Genomic DNA, 16,405 nt, shown 5'->3' with positions numbered 1-16,405 from the left:
ACCCAGGAGTCAAGACTGGCACACAAGCAGAAAGGGCAATATTAATCTCCCACTGTTTTATTTTTTTTTATTTTTTTCAGGGAGACTTTAGAAACCAAATAAGATAAAATGATTTTTTCAGGGACAATTTAGAAACCAAATAATAATAATAATAATAAAAAAAAAAGGCTTTCTATGGCCCACTGAGTGAGAGATGGCACACACAGGAGTCAGGAGTGGCACACAAGCCCTGAGGCCAATATTTTTCTCCAATGATTGATGTAGTGATTTTTTTTCAGGTAGATTTTAGAACCCAAATCAAGCAAAAAAATAAATAGGCTTTCTATGGCCCACTGAGTGAGAGATGGCACACACAGTAGTCAGGAGTGGCACACAAGCCCTGAGGCCAATATTTTTCTCCCACTGATTGATGTAGTGATTTTTTTTCAGGTAGATGTTAGAACCCAAATCAAGCAAAAAAATAAATAGGCTTTCTATGGCCCACTGAGTGAGAGATGGCACACACAGGAGTCAGGAGTGGCACACAAGCCCTGAGGCCAATATTTTTCTCCCAATGATTGATGTAGTGATTTTTTTTCAGGTAGATTTTAGAACCCAAATCAAGCAAAAAAATAAATAGGCTTTCTATGGCCCACTGAGTGAGAGATGGCACACACAGTAGTCAGGAGTGGCACACAAGCCCTGAGGCCAATATTTTTCTCCCACTGATTGATGTAGTGATTTTTTTTCAGGTAGATGTTAGAACCCAAATCAAGCAAAAAAATAAATAGGCTTTCTATGGCCCACTGAGTGAGAGATGGCACACACAGGGATGGCACTCTAGCAGAAATGCCAATCTTAATCTCCCACAAAAAAAAAACAAAAACAGGGACTGTCCTACAATTACTATCTCCCTGCAGTAATCTCAGCCAGGTATGGCAGGCAGCAATAAGGAGTGGACTGATGCACAAATTAAATAAAAAGTGTGGACAAACAAAAAAGATAGCTGTGCAGAAAGGAAGGAACAAGAGGATTTGTGCTTTGAAAAAAGCAGTTGGTTTGCACAGTGGCGTACACACAGCAATGCAGCTATCAGGGAGCCTTCTAGGGCAGCCCAATGAGCTACAGCGCTGAGGAAAAAAAAAAAAATGTAGCTTCCACTGTCCCTGCACACCGAAGGTGGTGTTGGACAGTGGAAATCACTACAGCACAAGCGGTTTGGTGGTTAATGGACCCTGCCTAACGCTCTCCCTGCTTCTAACGAAGCGGCAGCAACCTCTCCCTAAGCTCAGAGCAGCAGCAGTGAGATGGCGGTCGGCGGGAACGCCCCTTTATAGCCCCTGTGACGCCGCAGACAGCAAGCCAATCACTGCAATGCCCTTCTCTAAGATGGTGGGGACCAGGACCTATGTCATCACGCTGCCCACACTCTGCGTTCACCTTCATTGGCTGAGAAATGGCGCTTTTCGCGTCATTGAAACGCGACTTTGGCGTGAAAGTCGCGTACCGCATGGCCGACCAACGCACAGGGGTCGGATCGAGTTTCATGAAAGCCGACTTTGCCAAAAGTCGGCGACTTTTGAAAATGAACGACCCGTTTCGCTCAACCCTAGTGGCGCATATCACTTTTACAGAGTGGGCACAGATTAAGGACCTCTGCACCCTTCTGAACAGTTTTGAAATGGCTACAAAGATGGTTAGCGCTGACAACGTCGTCATCAGCATCACTATTCCGGTCATTTACATGCTGGAGCAGACCTTGAATAGCCTGCGGGAGGAGATGATGGTCCCAAAAGAAAAGGAGGAAGCAGAGGAGGCTGAGGAAGGGATAATATTGTCTCAATGTTCACGACTGTCGTCACACAGGTGGGTGCCAAGGGAGGGTGGATTACTGCGATCGAGGGGGGTTGTTGATGATAACAGACAAACTGTTATCGAAGCTGCAAGATCCAAGAAACAAATGGAGGAGGAAGAGGTGATGGGCGAGCAACTGTCAAATGAAGAGGAGACGGAGGAAACGAGCCTCACTGTTACCCAGCCACCAACACAGCATGGGCTCGGACCTCATGGTACAGGCCGACATTTGAGTGCCTTCTTGCTGCGCTATCTGCAACATGATCCCCATACAGTAATGATTAGGAATAATGCTGACTACTGGGTTGCTACTTTATTAGATCCACGTTATAAAACCAAATATTGCCAGATGATTCCTACCCTAGAAAGGTACCCGCAAATGCTGGAGTATCGAAACACGCTTTTATACAACTTTAAGAGAACTTTTCCCCAAGACAGCAGTGAAGCACACAGTTCGCATCGCAGCTCTAGACTTACAACCTCCGGCCTGTCAATTTGTCAACACCAAAAAATTAGCAGCAGCAGCAGTAGTGGAAGTGGAAAAAGCAATTTCTGTGAGTCCTTTGAAACTTTTTTTTCGACCAACTCATGCACCAGCAAAACAGAGTCCAAGTCTTACACGTGGTGAACGAATGGAGATGATGATGCAGGAGTATCTAGACCTAAGTATCAATACCCTTTCACATGTTGGTCTTCCAAAATGGATGAGTGGCCTGAGCTCATTTCACATGCCTTGGAGGTTTTATCGTGCCCGGCAGCCAGCGTTCTCTCAGAACGTGTGTTCAGCGCTGCTGGTGGTATCCTGAGGAATACGCGCATACGGCTGTTCCCTGAAAGTGTTGACTGCCTTAATGTTGACTGCTTAGTGTTGAAGCCTGTTGTGAATTCTGCTCTTGGGCTCCCTCCGGTGGTTGTTGGTGTTAGTGCAGTTGTCTTGGGGTTGTAATCTGGGCAGGTGTTTCTGCTGATTGCAGCTCTATTAGGTATTTAGGTGTGCAGGATCCATGAGTCCATGCCAGTTGTCCATTGTACTTGGAGGGATTGCATCTCTCTCTGGCTCCTCATGCCCTGCTGCCAATTCTGCTAAGATAAGTGTCTGTTTTTTGTCTCTTTGCACACATGCAGTGTGCTTTGCAATTCAGTGCAATTCATTGTGTTTTTGTCCAGCTTAGACTTTGTTTGGATTTTTCAGTCATGCTGGATTCTCAGGAGATGCAGATATACTTTCTATGTCTTTAGTTAGATGTCGAATATTTGTATTATCTGCTGTGGATATTTTTAGGATTTTAATACTGACCGCTTAGAATTCTGTCCTATCCTTTTCTATTTAGCTAGAAGTGCCTCTTTTGCTAAATCCTGTTTTTCTGCCTGCGTGTGTTTTTCCTCTTATACTCACAGTCAATATTTGTGGGGGGCTGCCTATCCTTTGGGGTTCTGCTCTGAGGCAAGATAGAATTCCCATTTCCATCTATAGGGGTATTTAGTCCTCCGGCTGTGTCGAGGTGTCTAGGACGTGTTAGGTACATCCCACGGCTACTTCCAGTTGCGGTGTTAGTTTAGGGGTTGTGGTCAGTACAGGTATCACCTACTCCTGAGAAAGTCTCTCATGCGGCTCCAAGGTCACCGGATCATAACAGTACAACTGGCCAACAATGAGTTAAATGCATCTCAGAAGAAGGGAAGAAAGAGCCATTTTTTTTTCTGTAGCCTGCTTTGTCTTTTTTTCCCTCTTTTCCTCTGGCTGACTGAGGAGTCTTGTGCTATCATGGATGTTCAGGGATTAGTTTCTCGTATAGACCGGCTTGCTGCTAAGGTACAGGGTATTTCTGATTATATTGTTCAGACTCCGCTTTTAGAACCTAGGATTCCTACTCCTGATTTGTTTTTTGGGGACAGGTCCAAATTTTTGAGTTTTAAAAACAATTGTAAACTGTTTTTTGCTCTGAAGCCTCGTTCCTCTGGTGATCACATTCAGCAGGTTAAAATTGTCATCTCCCTGCTGCGTGGCGACCCTCAGGATTGGGCATTTTCCCTGGAATCTGGGAATCCGGCCTTGCTTAATGTAGATGCCTTTTTTCAGGCTCTAGGATTATTATATGATGAACCAAATTCTGTGGATCAAGCGGAGAAGACCTTGTTGGCCCTGTCTCAGGGTCAAGAAGCGGCAGAATTGTATTGTCAGAAATTTAGAAAATGGTCTGTGCTGACTAAATGGAATGAGGATTGTTGTGAATTCCGTTCTTGGGCTCCATCCTGTGGTCATGAATGGTATTTTTGGGAGTTCTGCTCTTGGGCTCCCTCTGGTGGTTTCAAGTGGAACTTAGCAGCTGTTTTCACTAATCGGTGCCCTGGCCTTGTTATTTTACTGGGCTTTAGGCTGTAGATGATGCCAGCTGTCAATGTTTCTTCCTGTGGATTCAGTCCTTTCCTGGAAGTTCTCTGTTGGCCAGTCCATTTCAGCTTAAGATAAGTTCTGCTAGTTTTTGGGTGTTTCCCTGCTTATGACCTTCTGTTCAGTTTAAGTTATGTCTCTTTTGTCCAGCTTGTCATTGTGAAGTATTCCAGCTTGTTGGAAGCTCTGGGGTCGCAGATTTGCTCCTCCACACCGTGAGTCGGTGTGGAGGGTATTTTTTGTAAACTCTGCGTGGACTTTTAGTTTTTATACTGACCGCACAGTAGCCTTTTCTATCTCTGTCTATTTAGATAGTATTGGCCTCCTTTGCTAAATCTAGTTTCATTTCTGAGTTTGTCATTTCCCTCTCCACTCACCGTCAATATTTGTGGGGGGCTATCTTTCCTTTGGGGGTTTCTCTGAGGCGAGATAGTTTTCCGTTTCCATCTTCAGGGGTAGCTAGTTCTTAGGCTGTGAAGAGGCATCTAGGCAGAGATAGGTACGCTCCACGGCTATTTCTAGTGTTGGTGTTAGGAGTAGGGATTGCGGTCAGTAAAGCTACCACCTCCCCAGAGCTAGTACTTTATTTGTTTTACCCGTCAGGTCATTTCAGTTCTGCTCCGTAATCACCAGGTCATCACAGTGATTACTGTCAGTGGAGCTGCCACCTCCGCTGAGCTTGTCCATGATTGGTTTTACCCACCAGGTCATCTCAGTACTGCTCCGTAACCACCAGGCCATAACAGAGGATGCTTTGGCGGCAATTTTCAGAAGGGGTCTTTCTGAATCTGTTAAAGATGTTATGGTGGGGTTTCCCACGCCTGTTGGTCTGAGTGATTCTATGTCTCTGGCCATTCAGATTGATCGGCGCTTGCGGGAGCGCAGAACTGTGCGCGCTGTGGCGTTGTCCTCAGAGCAGATGCCTGAGCCTATGCAGTGTGATAGGATTCTGTCTAGAACGGAACAACAAGGATTCAGACGTCAGAATAGGTTGTGTTTTTATTGTGGCGATGCTTCTCATGTCATTTCAGTCTGCCCAAAGTGTACAAAGAGAATCGCTAGTTCAGTTACCATCGGAACTGTACAACCTAAATTTCTGTTATCTGTGACCTTGATCTGCTCATTGTCATCATTTTCTGTCATGGCGTTTGTGGATTCAGGCGCCGCTTTGAACTTAATGGACTTTGAATTTGCCAGGCGTTGTGGTTTCCCCTTGCAGTCTTTGCAGAACCCTATTCCTTTAAGGGGCATTGATGCTACACCTTTGGCTAAAAATAAACCCCAGTTTTGGACACAGGTGACCATGTGCATGGCGCCAGCCCATCAGGAAGATTGTCATTTTCTGGTGTTGCATAATTTGCATGATGCTATTGTGCTGGGTTTTCCATGGTTGCGGAAACATAATCCTGTGTTGGATTGGAAGTCTATGTCTGTGACTAGTTGGGGTTGTCAGGGGGTTCATAATGACGTTCCTGTGATGTCAATCTCCTCTTCCTCCTCTTCTGAAGTTCCAGAGTTTTTGTCTGATTTTCAGGATGTATTCGATGAGCCCAAGTCCAGTTCCCTTCCACCGCATAGGGACTGTGATTGTGCTATTAACTTGATTCCAGGCTGTAAATTTCCTAAGGGCCGACTTTTCAATCTGTCTGTGCCGGAACATACCGCCATGCGGAGTTATGTTAAGGAGTCTTTGGAGAAAGGGCATATTCGGCCATCTTCTTCACCATTGGGAGCGGGATTCTTTTTTGTTGCTAAGAAGGATGGCTCCTTGAGACCCTGTATTGATTATCGCCTCTTGAATAAGATCACGGTCAAGTTTCAATACCCTTTACCTTTGCTTTCCGATTTGTTTGCCAGGATTAAGGGGGCTAGTTGGTTTACTAAAATTGACCTTCGGGGGGCATATAATCTTGTTCGTATTAAGCAGGGTGACGAATGGAAAACTGCGTTTAATACGCCCGAAGGCCATTTTGAATACCTTGTGATGCCATTCGGGCTCTCTAATGCTCCATCTGTTTTTCAGTCCTTCATGCATGATATCTTCCGGAATTATCTTGATAAATTCATGATTGTATATTTGGATGACATCTTAATTTTTTCCGATGATTGTGAGTCTCATGTGAAACAGGTCAGGATGGTATTTCAGATCCTTCGTGATAATACTTTGTTTGTGAAGGGGTCTAAGTGTCTCTTTTGGAGTGCAGAAGGTTTCTTTTTTGGGCTTTATTTTTTCTCCCTCATCTATAGAGATGGATCTGGTTAAGGTTCAGGCCATTCATGATTGGATTCAACCCACATCTGTGAAGAGCCTTCAGAAATTTTGGGGCTTTGCTAATTTTTATCGCCGTTTCATTGCTAACTTCTCCAGTGTGGCTAAACCCCTGACCGATTTGATGAAGAAAGGCGCTGATGTAACAAATTGGTCCCTTGTCGCTGTCTCTGCCTTTCAGGAGCTTAAACGCCGATTTACTTCTGCCCCGGTGTTGCATCAGCCAGATGTTTCTCTTCCGTTTCAGGTTGAGGTTGACGCTTCTGAGATTGGGGCAGGGGCCGTTTTGTCTCAGTGGAATTCTGATGGTTCCTTGATGAAACCGTGTGCCTTCTTTTCCTGTAAGTTTTCGGCTGCTGAACGCAATTATGATGTCGGCAATCGGGAGTTGTTGGCTATGAAGTGGGTGTTTGAGGAGTGGCGACATTGGCTTGAGGGAGCTAAGCACCGTATTGTGGTCTCGACCGATCATAAAAATCTGATTTACCTCGAATCTGCCAAGCGGCTGAATCCTAGACCGGCTCGATGGTCCCTGTTTTTCTCCCGTTTTGATTTCGTGGTCTCGTATCTTCCGGGTTCTAAGAATGTTAAGGCTGATGCCCTCTCTAGGAGTTTTTTGCCTGATTCTCCTGAGGCATTTGAGCCGGTCGGCATTCTGAAGGATGGGGTGGTCCTTTCTGCCATTTCCCCTGATTTGCGATGGGTTCTGCAGGAATTTCAGGCTGACAAACCTGACAGCAGTCCTGTGGGGAAACTGTTTGTTCCTGATAGATGGACTAGTAGAGTGATTTCTGAGGTTCACTGTTCTGTGTTGGCTGGTCATCCTGGTATTTTTGGTACCAGAGATTTGGTTGGTAGGTCCTTTTGGTGGCCTTCTTTGTCGCCTGATGTGCGTTCTTTTGTGCAGTCCTGTGGGACTTGTGCGTGGGCCAAGCCTTGTTGTTCCCGTGCCAGTGGGTTGCTTTTGCCTTTGCCGGTCCCTGAGAGGCCCTGGACGCATATTTCTATGGATTTTATTTCAGATCTTCCGGTTTCCCAGAGGATGTCGGTTATCTGGGTGGTTTGTGACCGGTTTTCTAAGATGGTCCATTTGGTGCCTTTGCCTAAATTGCCTTCCTCTTCTGATTTGGTTTTGTTGTTTTTTCAGCATGTGGTTCGTTTGCATGGTATTCCAGAGAATATTGTGTCTGACAGAGGTTCCCAGTTTGTTTCTAGGTTTTGGCCTTTTGTGCTAAGCTGGGCATTGATTTGTCTTTTTCTTCCGCATTTCATCCTCAGACAAATGGCCAGACCGAGCGAACTAATCAGACTTTGGAAACTTATTTGAGATACTTTGTGTCTGCTGATCAGGATGATTGGGTGGCTTTCTTGCCATTGGCCGAGTTTGCCCTTAATAATCAGGCTAGTTCGGCTACCTTGGTTTCGCCCTTCTTTTGTAATTTTGGTTTTCATCCTTGTTTTTCTTCGGGGCAAGTTGAACCTTCTGATTGTCCTGGTGTGGATTCTGTGGTTGACAGGTTGCAGCAGATTTGGACTCATGTGGTGGACAATTTGGTGTTGTCTCAGGAAGAGGCTCAGCGTTTTGCTAACCGTCGTCGGTGTGTTGGTTCCCGGCTTCGGGTTGAGGATTTGGTCTGGTTGTCTTCCCGTCATGTTCCTACGAAGGTTTCTTCCCCTAAGCTTAAGCCTCGGTTTATTGGTCCTTATAGGATTTCTGAGATTATCAATCCGGTGTCTTTTCGTTTGGCCCTTCCAGCCTCTTTTGCCATCCATAATGTTTTCCATAGATCTTTATTGCGGAAATATGTGGTGCCCGTTGTTCCCTCGGTTGATCCTCCTGCTCCTGTGTTGGTTGATGGGGAGTTGGAGTATGTGGTTGAGAAGATTTTGGATTCTCGCTTTTCGAGGCGGAGGCTTCAGTACCTTGTCAAATGGAAGGGTTATGGCCAGGAGGATAATTCTTGGGTTTTTGCCTCTGATGTTCATGCTGCTGATTTGGTCCGTGCCTCTTCAAGGGGGGGTACTGTTGTGAACTTTGCTCTTGGGCTCCCTCCGGTGGTTGTTGGTGGTAGTGCAGTTGTCTTGGGGTTGTAATCTGGGCAGGTGTTTCTGCTGATTGCAGCTCTATTAGGTATTTAGGTGTGCAGGATCCATGAGTCCATGCCAGTTGTCCATTGTACTTGGAGGGATTGCATCTCTCTCTGGCTCCTCATGCCCTGCTGCCAATTCTGCTAAGATAAGTGTCTGTTTTTTTGTCTCTTTGCACACATGCAGTGTGCTTTGCAATTCAGTGCAATTCATTGTGTTTTTGTCCAGCTTAGACTTTGTTTGGATTTTTCAGTCATGCTGGATTCTCAGGAGATGCAGATATACTTTCTATGTCTTTAGTTAGATGTCGAATATTTGTATTATCTGCTGTGGATATTTTTAGGATTTTAATACTGACCGCTTAGAATTCTGTCCTATCCTTTTCTATTTAGCTAGAAGTGCCTCTTTTGCTAAATCCTGTTTTTCTGCCTGCGTGTGTTTTTCCTCTTATACTCACAGTCAATATTTGTGGGGGGCTGCCTATCCTTTGGGGTTCTGCTCTGAGGCAAGATAGAATTCCCATTTCCATCTATAGGGGTATTTAGTCCTCCGGCTGTGTCGAGGTGTCTAGGACGTGTAAGGTACATCCCACAGCTACTTCTAGTTGCGGTGTTAGTTTAGGGGTTGCGGTCAGTACAGGTACCACCTACTCCTGAGAAAGTCTCTCATGCGGCTCCAAGGTCACCGGATCATAACAGAAGCCTTTGGCCAAATTTTCATCAATATACTCCTCTAAGGCTTGAAGCTCAGGTGCCGCCAAAGGCTATATGTGACCAAAAGGAATATCTGCCCCAGGAAGCAACTCAATGGAACAGTCATAATGCCTGTGTGGAGGAAGCTGATCTGCATTCTTCTTGTCACAGAGGTCAGAGAACTCTTTATATGCTGGAGGTAAAGAAAATACCTGTACATGTGGTTCCATAGCCGTGGACTCAGGGACAGCTTCTGTTAACGCTGAGTTGCTCCTTGTTGGAAAGATAATCTCCTTTGTCTCCCAGTTGATAATTGGGTTCTGAGAACACAACCAAGGAATGCCTAAAATCAGGAAAATGAGGAGAAGAAATTAGCAAGAAAGAAAGTTGCTCCTGATGATTAGGCTCCAACAAAATTTCAAGGGGTACTGTTGTGAACTCTGTGTTCAGGCTCCCTCTTGTGGTCACTGGTGGTATGGTGTGACTTTTGCTTTGGGCTCCCCCTGGTGGCTTTGTCTGTTATCCTGCTGGTCTCTGGCTATCAGCTGGTTCGTTATCCTCTGGGAGGTTCCTATATAGCTCTGTTTTACTTCTACTTGTTGCCGGCTGTTGATGTAATCAGTGCTACTCAGATTCCTTCTGACTACCTTGCTCCCAGTCTATCCAGCTCAAGCTAAGTTTTGTTTGCTCATTTTTTTATCAGCAGTGTTTTTCATGTTTTCTGTTCCAGCTTGCTAAAATGTAATTCCCTCGCTTGCTGGTTGCTCTAGTGGGCTGAGTTTCTCCCCACACACCGTTAGTTGGTGTGTGGGCTCTTGAAATCTCAGGATGGATATTTTGTAAGGGTTTTTTATTGATCGTATAGACCCCTGCTCTATTTTCTGCTTTCTAATACTAGTGGGCCTCTTTTGCTGAATCTGATTTCATCCCTACGTATGTGCCTTCTTCTTACTTCACCGTTAATATTTGTTGGGAGCTTCTATATCTTTGGGGATTATTTCTCTGGAGGCAAGCGAGGTCTTTCTTTCTCTTTAGGGGTAGCTAGTTCCTCAGGCCGGCTCGAGACGTCTAGGAATTTTTTAGGCACGTTCACCGGCTACCTCTAGTTGTTTTGGATAGGTTCAGATTTGCGATCAGTCCAGTTACCATCTCCCTAGAGCTCATCCTTAGTTTATTCACTTGCTGGTCTATTTGTGATCCTCAGCCATTAAGGATCATAACAGTACAGCCGGCCTACAAAGTTTTAATTGCATGGCAGAAGCAGGAGAAAAGAAGCCCGGAGAAATTTTTTTTTTTTTTTCTTGTTGTTGCCGTGTGTCTAGCTGCTGTGCTAGCTTCTCTCCTCCTCTTAATCTTGGTGTGGCTCTGAGTTCAGCTGCTGACATGGATGTCCAGAGCTTGGCTTCCAGTCTGGATCATCTTGCTGCTAGGGTTCAAAGTATTCAGGATTTTGTTGTTCACAGTCCTATGACTGAGCCTAGAATACCTATTCCGGAGTTGTTTTCTGGAGATAGATCTAGGTTCCTGAATTTTAAGAACAATTGTAAGTTGTTTCTTTCTTTGAAACCTCGTTCCTCTGGTGATGCCGTTCAGCAAGTTAAGATTATCATTTCCTTTTTGCGTGGTGACCCACAAGATTGGGCCTTCGCATTGGCGCCAGGGGATCCTGCATTGCTTAGTGTAGATGCATTTTTTCTGGCCCTTGGATTGCTCTATGAGGAACCTAATCTTGAGAACCAGGCTGAGAAAGCGTTATTGGCCCTCTCGCAGGGGCAAGATGAAGCAGAGGTGTACTGCCAGAAATTTCGGAAATGGTCGGTGCTTACTCAGTGGAATGAGTGTGCCCTGGCTGCTAATTTCAGAGAAGGTCTTTCTGAAGCCATTAAGAATGTCATGGTGGGGTTCCCTACGCCTGCAGGTCTGAATGAGTCAATGACTCTGGCCATTCAGATTGATCGGCGGTTGCGGGAGCGCAAACCTGTGCACCATTTGGTGGTGTCTTCTGAACAGACACCTGAATCTATGCAATGTGACAGAATTCTGACCAGAAGTGAACGGCAAAATTATAGACGACAAAATGGGTTGTGCTTTTACTGTGGTGACTCAGCTCATGTTATCTCAGCATGCTCTAAGTGCAAAAAAAAGGTTGATAAATCTGTCACCATTGGTACTTTACAGCCTAAGTTCATTTTGTCTGTTACCCTGATTTGTTCCCTGTCATCTTACCCGGTTAATGCCTTTGTAGATTCAGGTGCTGCCCTGAGTCTGATGGATTGGTCATTTGCCAGGCGCTGTGGTTTTGATTTGGAGCCTTTAAAATTCCCTATTCCACTAAGGGGAATTGAGTCTACACCATTGGCTACGAATAGACCTCAGTACTGGACACAAGTGACCATGTGCATGACTCCTGTTCATCAGGAGGTGATTCGCTTTCTTGTATTGCATAATTTGCATGATGTCGTCATGTTCGGTCTACCATGGTTGCAGACTCATAATCCAGTCCTGGATTGGAAAGCTATGTCTGTGTCAAGTTGGGGTTGTCAGGGAATTCATGGTGACACTCCTGTGGTGTCAATTGCTTCGTCCACTCCTTCTGAAGTCCCTACGTTTTTGTCAGACTACCAGGATGTATTTGAGGAGCCCAAACTCAATTCTCTACCTCCTCATAGGGACTGTGATTGTGCTATAAATTTGATTCCTGGTAGTAAGTTTCCTAAGGGACGACTTTTCAATTTATCTGTGCCGGAGCATGCTGCCATGCGGAGTTATATAAAGGAGTCTTTGGAGAAGGGACATATTCGCCCATCCTCTTCCCCTCTTGGTGCAGGATTCTTTTTTGTGGCTAAGAAGGATGGTTCCCTGAGACCTTGTATTGATTATCGCCTTTTGAATAAAATCACGGTCAAATTTCAGTATCCTTTGCCATTGTTAACTGATTTGTTTGCTCGCATTAGGGGGTCTAGTTGGTTCACCAAGATAGATCTTCGTGGTGCGTATAACCTTGTGCGTATAAAACAGGGTGATGAATGGAAAACTGCATTTAATATGCCTGAAGGCCATTTTGAGTACCTGGTGATGCCTTTTGGACTTTCTAATGCTCCTTCAGTCTTTCAGTCCTTTATGCACGACATCTTCCGTGAATATCTGGATAAGTTTATGATTGTGTATCTGGATGATATTGTGTTTTTTTCGGATGATTGGGAGTCTCATGTTAAGCAGGTCAGGATGGTCTTTCAGGTCCTGCGTGACAATGCTTTATTTGTGAAGGGCTCAAAATGTCTTTTTGGAGTCCAGAAGATTTCTTTTTTGGGTTTCATTTTTTCTCCTTCTACTATTGAGATGGACCCAGTCAAGGTTCAGGCTATTCATGACTGGACGCAGCCTACATCTGTTAAGAGTCTTCAGAAGTTCTTGGGTTTTGCTACTTTTTACCGTCACTTCATAGCTAATTTTTCTGGTGTTGTTAAGTCTTTGACGGATTTGACCAAGAAATGTTCTGATGTGACTAATTGGTCCTCTGCGGCTGTGGGGGCCTTTCGGGAGCTGAAGCGCCGGTTTCCTTCGGCTCCGGTCTTATGTCAGCCAGATGTCTCACTTCCCTTCCAGGTGGAGGTTGATGCTTCCGAGATTGGAGCGGGGGTTGTTTTGTCGCAGAGAAGCTCCGATGACTCTGTGATGAAGCCATGTGCTTTCTTTTCAAGAAAGTTTTCGCCTGCCGAGCGGAATTATGATGTCGGTAATCGGGAGTTGTTGGCTATGAAGTGGGCATTTGAGGAGTGGAGACATTGGCTCGAGGGAGCTAAGCATCGTGTGGTGGTCTTGACTGATCACAAGAATTTGATTTACCTCGAGTCGGCCAAGCGGCTGAATCCCAGACAGGCTCGTTGGTCGTTGTTTTTCTCTCGTTTTGATTTCGTGGTTTCGTACCTGCCTGGTTCGAAGAATGTGAAGGCTGATGCTCTTTCTAGGAGTTTTGTGCCTGACTCTCCTGGAGATTCAGAGCCGGCTGGTATCCTTAGAGAAGGGGTGATTTTGTCTGCCATCTCCCCAGATTTGCGACATGTGCTGCAAGAGTTTCAGGCAGATAGACCTGATCGCTGTCCACCGGAGAGACTGTTTGTCCCGGATAGATGGACCAACAGAGTCATCTCCGAGGTTCATTCTTCGGTGTTGGCGGGCCATCCTGGAATATTTGGTACCAGAGACTTGGTGGCCAGGTCTTTTTGGTGGCCTTCCTTGTCGCGGGATGTGCGTTCCTTTGTGCAGTCTTGTGGAATTTGTGCTCGGGCTAAGCCTTGCTGTTCTCGAGCCAGTGGTTTGCTGTTACCTTTGCCTGTCCCGAAGAGGCCTTGGACGCACATTTCCATGGATTTTATTTCTGATCTCCCGTCTCTCAGAGAATGTCTGTCATCTGGGTGGTGTGTGATCGTTTTTCTAAGATGGTCCATTTGGTGCCCTTGCCTAAGTTGCCTTCCTCCTCCGAGTTGGTTCCACTGTTTTTTCAAAATGTGGTTCATTTGCACGGGATTCCTGAGAACATTGTTTCTGACAGAGGATCCCAGTTTGTGTCTAGGTTTTGGCGGACCTTTTGTGCTAAATTGGGCATTGATTTGTCTTTTTCGTCGGCCTTCCATCCTCAGACGAATGGCCAAACCAAGCGAACTAATCAGACCTTGGAGACTTATTTAAGATGTTTTGTTTCTGCTGATCAGGACGACTGGGTTACTTTTTTGCCGTTGGCCGAGTTTGCCCTTAATAATCGGGCTAGTTCTGCTACTTTGGTTTCTCCTTTTTTTTGTAATTCGGGGTTTCATCCCCGTTTTTCCTCGGGTCAGGTGGAGCCTTCTGACTGTCCTGGAGTGGATGTTGTGGTTGATAGGTTGTATCAGATTTGGAATCATGTGGTGGACAATTTGAAGCTGTCTCAAGAGAAGGCTCAGCTCTTTGCCAACCGCCGTCGCTGTGTGGGTCCCCGACTTCGCGTTGGGGACTTGGTGTGGTTGTCTTCTCGCTTCGTTCCTATGAAGGTCTCCTCTCCTAAGTTCAAGCCTCGGTTTATCGGTCCTTATAAGATTCTGGAAGTCCTTGGCCCTGTGTCATTTCGTCTCGACCTCCCAGCATCATTTGCTATTCATAATGTGTTCCATCGCTCGTTGTTGCGGAGGTATGTGGTGCCTGTGGTTCCTCCGGTTGAGCCTCCTGCCCCGCTGCTGGTTGAGGGAGAATTGGAATACGTGGTGGAGAAGATCTTGGATTCTCGTATTTCTAGATGGAGGCTCCAGTATTTGGTTAAATGGAAGGGCTATGGTCAGGAGGATAATTCTTGGGTTGTCGCCTCTGATGTTCATGCGGCCGATTTGGTTCGTGCCTTCCATGTGGCTCATCCTGATCACCCTGGCGGTTTTCATGAGGGTTCGGTGACCCCTCCTCAAGGGGGGGGTACTGTTGTGAACTCTGTGTTCAGGCTCCCTCTTGTGGTCACTGGTGGTATGGTGTGACTTTTGCTTTGGGCTCCCCCTGGTGGCTTTGTCTGTTATCCTGCTGGTCTCTGGCTATCAGCTGGTTCGTTATCCTCTGGGAGGTTCCTATATAGCTCTGTTTTATTTCTACTTGTTGCCGGCTGTCGATGTAATCAGTGCTACTCAGATTCCTTCTGACTACCTTGCTCCCAGTCCATCCAGCTCAAGCTTAGTTTTGTTTGCTCATTTTTTTATCAGCAGTGTTTTTCATGTTTTCTGTTCCAGCTTGCTAAAATGTAATTCCCTCGCTTGCTGGTTGCTCTAGTGGGCTGAGTTTCTCCCCACACACCGTTAGTTGGTGTGTGGGTTCTTGAAATCTCAGGATGGATATTTTGTAAGGGTTTTTCATTGATCGCATAGACCCCTGCTCTATTTTCTGCTTTCTAGTACTAGTGGGCCTCTTTTGCTGAATCTGATTTCATCCCTACGTATGTGCCTTCTTCTTACTTCACTGTTAATATTTGTTGGGGGTTTCTATATCTTTGGGGATTATTTCTCTGGAGGCAAGCGAGGTCTTTCTTTCTCTTTAGGGGTAGCTAGTTCCTCAGGCTGGCTCGAGACCTCTAGGAATTTTTTAGGCACGTTCACCGGCTACCTTTAGTTGTTTTGGATAGGTTCAGATTTGCGATCAGTCCAGTTACCATCTCCCTAGAGCTCGTCCTTAGTTTATTCACTTGCTGGTCTATTTGTGATCCTCAGCCATTAAGGATCATAACAGGGTACGGTCTCCTGATCCACAGGCCCAGAGATTAAAGGTGACCAATCCACTGTTTCCATGGTAATTGGAGAGGCTCTTTGCTGGATTTTAATACCATGTTCCTTGGCAAATGCGATATCCATGAAATTGCCACCTGCACCAGAGTCAATCATAGCTGAACTGGAAATCCACTGTCCTGAACACAGGATCTTAATAGGGAGAGAACAGTGAGAGTTCTTTTCCTTCAGCTCCTTGGGGGGTGAAGTCATAGAAAGTGAATGGAATACAGCGTTTAAAGGCAGGCTACATTCAGGGATGTCAGATTCATCAACACAGTTGTCATACTCCCCTATTGCTGCTAGCACCTTGTTAGTCCGTCTAGGACACTTAGGAAAATTGATCAAGAAGTGGTCAGACTGGACGCAGTAGAAACATAGACTTTCACGAAGGCGATGCTCCCGGCGCTCATTGATCTTGTGTCTCTGAATGGAATCAATTTGCATGGGCACCTCCTCCACTTCCCGAGATGTTTTACCTGCAGGCTCTTTGGAAGGAAGGGAAAAGTTAGAAATACGGTTATATGCAGCAAATTTCTCCTGCCTACGCTCAGTAAGGCGAATGTCTATGCGCACACAATGCTGTATAAATGTCTCTAGTTCCTGTGGTGACTCCGAGCGAGCTAGTTCATCTTTTATAATACTAGACAGACCCCTTTTAAAAATAGGCAATTGTGCATAACTGTCCCAATTGGTATCTACCGCCAATCTCCTGAATTCAGTGGCATACTCAATAACAGAACGTTTAGCCTGGTGTAAAGACAACAAAGCAGATTCAGCGGTTGCACGGTGATTAGGGTCATCAAACATTAATGCCATAGCGGCCAAGAAATCATCCAAGTCATTTGCCCAGGCGAGC

The sequence above is a fragment of the Ranitomeya variabilis genome, chromosome 1, assembly GCF_051348905.1.
Source record: "Ranitomeya variabilis isolate aRanVar5 chromosome 1, aRanVar5.hap1, whole genome shotgun sequence".
Lineage (NCBI taxonomy): Eukaryota > Metazoa > Chordata > Amphibia > Anura > Dendrobatidae > Ranitomeya > Ranitomeya variabilis.
This window is presented reverse-complemented; position numbering follows the sequence as displayed.